This window comes from Pomacea canaliculata, linkage group LG2 (genome assembly GCF_003073045.1).
Source record: "Pomacea canaliculata isolate SZHN2017 linkage group LG2, ASM307304v1, whole genome shotgun sequence".
Classification (NCBI taxonomy): Eukaryota; Metazoa; Mollusca; class Gastropoda; order Architaenioglossa; family Ampullariidae; genus Pomacea; species Pomacea canaliculata.
Window position 1 is genome coordinate 38,704,457 of NC_037591.1, and position 6,000 is coordinate 38,710,456.

A 6,000-nucleotide genomic window follows, 5' to 3' on the forward strand; every position below is an offset into this window, starting at 1 on the left:
AGATATGACGCCTATACAATGATGCAAATTACTTATCATTTTCGATATCGAACAAAATACTGGAGGAACATTGACATTTAACTTGCAGCAAACCATAAATGTACATCTGAAGTGGTTCTTTAAGTGTTGTAACACTGAACGCTTGTCTTATTTTGACACTTGATTCAGAGCTAGTAAAGACCTGAATGTTCATCTCATTGATTAATATTTTTTTTAATTAATCAAGAGAAGTACATATCAAACTCTCAAACATCTCTGAGGGAGATTTTGCACCACAAACTTCTCGATGTCCAAAGACAATCCAAATAAAATAATTTTATTTCAGTAATATGAAACCAGATTTTTTAATTTCATTTTAGTAAACACAAACATACGGGGAATGGTCACATGCTTTGAGGTTCGGGCAAGTCTTGTCAAATAAAGAGATCGACCAAACATCGGAAGCAACAACCAAACAAAACTCTTGTCTCGTGAGGATAACACTCGTCAAAGCAACTCAAAAATGCCAGGAAAGAGGGACTCATTAAAAAACACAACCACACTTCTTTGGAAAATGTTCTTGGCACATCAAAACAATGCATATCACTGGTCGACAATTTCATCTACAGATCCACCCAGCTAGTGTTCTAATACTTTCTTTCACTGACCGCTCAACTGAACAAGCCGTGTGGGTGGGAAAAACAAAACAAACTGTAGTCACAGGCACACATCGAACATAAACACTAAGGCATTTGATTAGTAAAGCTCGCAGTGCATCAGAGCTAATCACAATACGCCTTCTTCATGAGAATGTCCTGTTAACATCCTTGGCAGCTTTTTTTTTTCTTTCACTCGCTGCCACGTAGACAAAACACGAGAGTAATTAGCATAAATTTCCCTCCTGGTAGAAATCGAACGAACCACCCAGCCCTCCCACACTGAGACAACCATAAGTCTTGAGAAAAGCACGTGCTGAGAGAGGCGGATCGAATCTGCACGCGCATGAGGTCGTGGCGACCTTTGCCAAGAAGGAAGTGGCTTAGCTGCGCAACCCAGTTCTAGTCGGATTCAATCAGACAGATTCAACGCTGAAGCCGACCTAAAAAAAAAAAAAAAAAAAAAGAAAAAAAAAATCCTGGAACTTGCATTAAAGAGGTTCCTCTTTGCTTGCATCACGTGCCATCAAGCGAACGTGTCGCCTGTGTTGCACACAGAGTAAAACGACTGTAAGAACAGGAATATGGACACCAAAATACAAGAAATGTTCAGGAAAAATAGCGGGAGATGCTCGCATTTGTGAGCCCCTCAGCGGGGAAAGGATAACTTCAGACTAGGACCTTGAGGAGTGGTTGACTTGGCGCAGAAATACCTACTTTCAAGTCTCCTTTCTAACATAACCACAGGAGAGTCGTCTGTTAAGATCGGTCCTATTATCTATCAGCCAGTACTTACTTGCCCACACACTTGATATCGAGCTTGGTTCGAATTTATCTTTGGTTTTGGATACAGACGCTCGCTGCATAGTCAACTATTGCCTGGGGCCCGACCGCCTTGACGGCATCTTTGGTACAATGAATTGTTATCTCCCTGCGTACGTGAATAATTTCCCTTCGACTGCATAGTAACATGGTTTTTAAAAAATGTAGACTGCATTCATTCATTCTCTCTTTCTCTCAATCAGGTGCAATTTTTATGTCCCATGATGTTACGTAATATCTGGCCACGTGATCGCGGGAAACGAGAATCTCCGAGGCTTTCCGACTGAGACTGAAACAGCGGCTGTTACTTCTACCGTGCTTCATGGTGGGGGTCACCGAATCGATTCTCACCAATCCTTGCTTCCCATCGAACACTGAGCCGGACGACAGCGGCTCTAATCGCTGTGACGGGGTCACGCTTATGGGGGCGGGGAGGACGGGGGACTGTATCCGTTGGAATTAAACGGAGGTGTCGAGGCGTGCTGCCTGTCGGTCCAGAGAGTCTGAAGACCAACGTCCCATGCATCACTCGCCCACTGTGGACCGAGTTTCGCTAGAAGTCCCTCAGGGGATTGAATGCACCGGTAGCCAATTATAAGCAGCCGTATTACGCATGCGCATTGAATAAATAATTTTGCAGAAACCAGGGAGTGAATGTTAACTTTCAGAATCAAAGATGAACGTTATCACCAACAACGTCTGTATATGCCTATAAACAGCCGACAGACTCCTTTGACTATGAAAAAGAAACAATCTAGTTACCAAAAAAAAAATAATAATAATAAATAAAAAAAAAAAAAGAAGTACGGTGTCAATAAAAACGTAAGGATCGTCACCTAACCTTATTTGTTTTAAGTCGTTTGGGGACAGAGGTAGTAGAAACTCCCCTTCTCTCGGGGCCAGCTTTTTTGTGATGGTGAGGTCCATCTCTCTCCTTTCCAGCTGCTTTACATTTCCAAAGCCCTGAAGTATCCGGAAGCCTTACCCCAGCTCGATCAACTGGAGAAAGTTCACTGCGCCCCACGGGTATCGAACCGTCGCGCCCTGTAACAGCGTAATTGGATGCAAATCTCTCTTTTTACTACTATTGCTTCAGAAAGCCTTTTCTAGCCCTAAATCTGCCACTACTGCCTGCAGAACCCGTTCAGACGAGCACTTGATAGCTATCTAATAATAAAGTACACTTGTTTACAAGTTATATGCCAGCCTATATCAGCAAGCTCATGGTCCTTTACAAATAATAATAACTGTAATCAAGGCTGCAAATGCCCCTATCCACATCACTGTTAAGCAGAGAAATTATCACAGAAGTGAAAATCAATCTTCCTGCTCACAGGTCTGCAAAATGCCTCTTTGAAAAACCACTTAGAGTTCACGAACCACAGTCAGTGAAGCAGCTCACATTTACTGATGTTATATACCAGACCTGGGCAAACGCCGGCCCGCGGGCCGGATTCGGCCCGCCTCCTGTCTCTGACCGGCCCGCCCGCTGGCCGCCCACCAGTAAATATACTATATAACAGTATTGGGTAAAACTGAGTTAACTATATTAGTCCGGCCCTCTAGAACCATCCCAGTTTCTCATCCGGCCCTCTAGAACCATTCCAGTTTCTCATCCGGCCCCTTGGGAAAATTAATTGCCCACCCCTGCTATATACTATCGACACAAATTTAACTTATTATATTATAATCTTTCATGTGTCGCAGACGCATTGGCTCACTATATCGTTTCGGTCTGTGATTTATCAATTGTCGAAACATTGCTGAAATCTTCTGCGGAAAATGATATCAAGGAATTTTTTTTTAAATTTCTTCTATGTAAGAATGCCAGATCAGTTTAACTGCTCACGACAGTTCCAACTAGAAAATGCAGTGATGTAGCATCTTTTCACAGACTGAGATGTTTAGGATTTACAATTTTACTCTTCGAGGTTCGAATTTACAAAGTCATTATTAATCAGTTATAAAAGCACATCCATTAATAAAATAGTAAGATATCTGTCTCTTATATCTCTAGAATAGCCTTCTCTATGAATCAAATCACCCGTAGTATTTAGAATCTACCCGATAACAAAGCAGACAGGATAGTCAATACTGCATCGACTGTGTGACCTTCTCACCCACGAATTACAAAAAAGAAGCAACAAAGTAAAAAAGACATGACAAGAACAAGAAAGAAAAAAAAATGTTGTGAAATCAGAGGAGACTGGCAGTCTCTGGAGCAATAGATGCGGGTGAAAACCAAAAGACCACAAGCCAGCAAACTGATGAGAAAGAAACCAGAGATAAGAAATTCCTCTAACAGTCTCGAGAGCTTTAACTGCAAGTCTTTCACCTTTTGCTGTAAAGCTTTTGGTCTCAAGGAGGTCTTTAGGTTTTGTGCTCGTGTCCTAAGTTAGCTTTCTGCCTCGCCCAGGACTTCAGAAAAACTCGGAATAAAAGGCGTTACTGTTAATTAAGCAAGTGTATCTTCATCCACGTGCATGTCCGGCTGCAAATTATTATCCAACTTCCTGTCCGCTTCGATCAGCAAACAAAGAAGGAAGAGGGGCAGTCTGCAGGAGAGACGGATGAACGGACAAATCACGTTTGCCGTTCGTCCCTTTGTTGTCGTCATACCCGTCCGTGCCAACTGGGGGGTGGGCCTCCTGCAACATGCGCGCGCAATCGATACCCGACACATGACAAGGGTGACTCGACGATCACACGCGGTCTCCCTGCTCGTCTTCTGATAACGCCACACCATTGTGAAAGTGTAATAATAATGTAATGATAATAATGATTAAAAATGCAAAATTTATAAAGCGCACTCACACTCCTGAGGATAATGCTCTTAGCGTTGAAGAACAAGAACGAGACATGGCAACAACATACGAGGGACAAAAGAAGAAAGGAGCAACATATGAACTACGAAAGAATAAATAACTACTGATAATGAACAAATACAAATACAGAAAAGGCAAAGAGGAACTAACAAGGACTGAAAGTTAAAAACAAAACTAATGTAAAAACTTTGCACTCCTACCTCTTTGACTTCTCCCATACTCGATCTCACCACCAAAACCAATAAATAAATCAGATTTAACGTATATACTTGGCATAGATGTGTACGGAGATTACTGACGACGATCCTTATGTTCATTATATAAGGACTGCAAACCCTGTCTACCTGACTGATCATTAGCTTGAGAGGCACAACACTCTCCACGACACACCATTACACAGGTATCAAGCAAAATGTCTCAAGCAAACGCCTGGACCTTGACAGGTCTCTAATTCTCACCGCCATTTAAAAAGAAATTAGATATCACTTGTACCCATTCAAGTCCCTCACCTTTCATTTCCTTTGCCCTTTGAGCACTAGTGCGTTTACTGATTTTTCTATTAACAGAAGCGTTCTCATTTACATTTTCCTTTATGAAAGATCACGTCTGCTTCACACTTTCCCCTTCCAACCAACCTTTAAAAAAAATCAGTGCGGATGTCACGTGATCTTCTTTAACGATAAAAGCAGTGGTGAATGCGACGATCTGGGGTGCGTGGATGGGTGATAAGAGCTGGTTGTTGTTTACATCGAGGCCAGTGTCATAAAGTCAAAGTGTTTATAGCTAGGTTCACACGGTGCAAGTCGAACACACCAGGTGGTGGAGTGCTGAGCTAGTCTGACCGCCTGCTACCCAAAATGAGATAAAGGGGAAAAGAGAGAGACGGTGAGCGATAGCTCAACAAACACAAAGCAGTTCTTTGTTTTCAAAAATAGCTTCTACAACCGAAGCTGGTTGAAATCCTTGTCGCTGACGGTTCACAGCGACCTTTTCAACCCTTGTCGCACCGTGTGACAGTGGCTTCATCAAAACCGCTTGTTGACTGGGATTCATTCCCAAACTACTTGTAAAACTGATCTTTCCACCTAACAAACAAAATACAAAACAAATCTTACATACTAGGTAAAGGAACTCTCTAGACAAAGAGAAAACAGAACCCAATGTCTTGACAGTCGCCTGCTTTCCTCACAGACTTGACGAGAAGCATTCACACACACTATCTCCCCCAGAAACAAATTTTAGTCTTGACACTGGAATGACAAGTGATATTGATAGGTGGGGGGTGCTTATCTGCCCCTCATTCCTTTCCTGTTGTTCCATTTCTTTCTTTCCTTCATCTTCTGGTGGAATGGGCTCAAATTTCAATGGCGAAAAAAACTTTTTTAAAATTAAGAACATACCTTCTCATATCCAGTGTCTTATAAAATCAACAGAAGACACTTCCAACACGAATCCTTGCGGAAATCCAGTAATGAAAGACTTTCAACCTGTCCTGTCTTGTAAAATCCATATCTTCTCCTGTAAAATGCAACTGTGACAAACATTTCATGACACAGAACCAATATTATGGTTTGTAATATCTGGAGTATGCAATAAAAATTCCATGAAATTCTAGGCACATATTAAGGTATGTAAAAATTCACCATACATAATTTACTTTATGACATATATAACATGCAGCACACAAACAACCAACCACAAAAAATAACTAGCGAAAA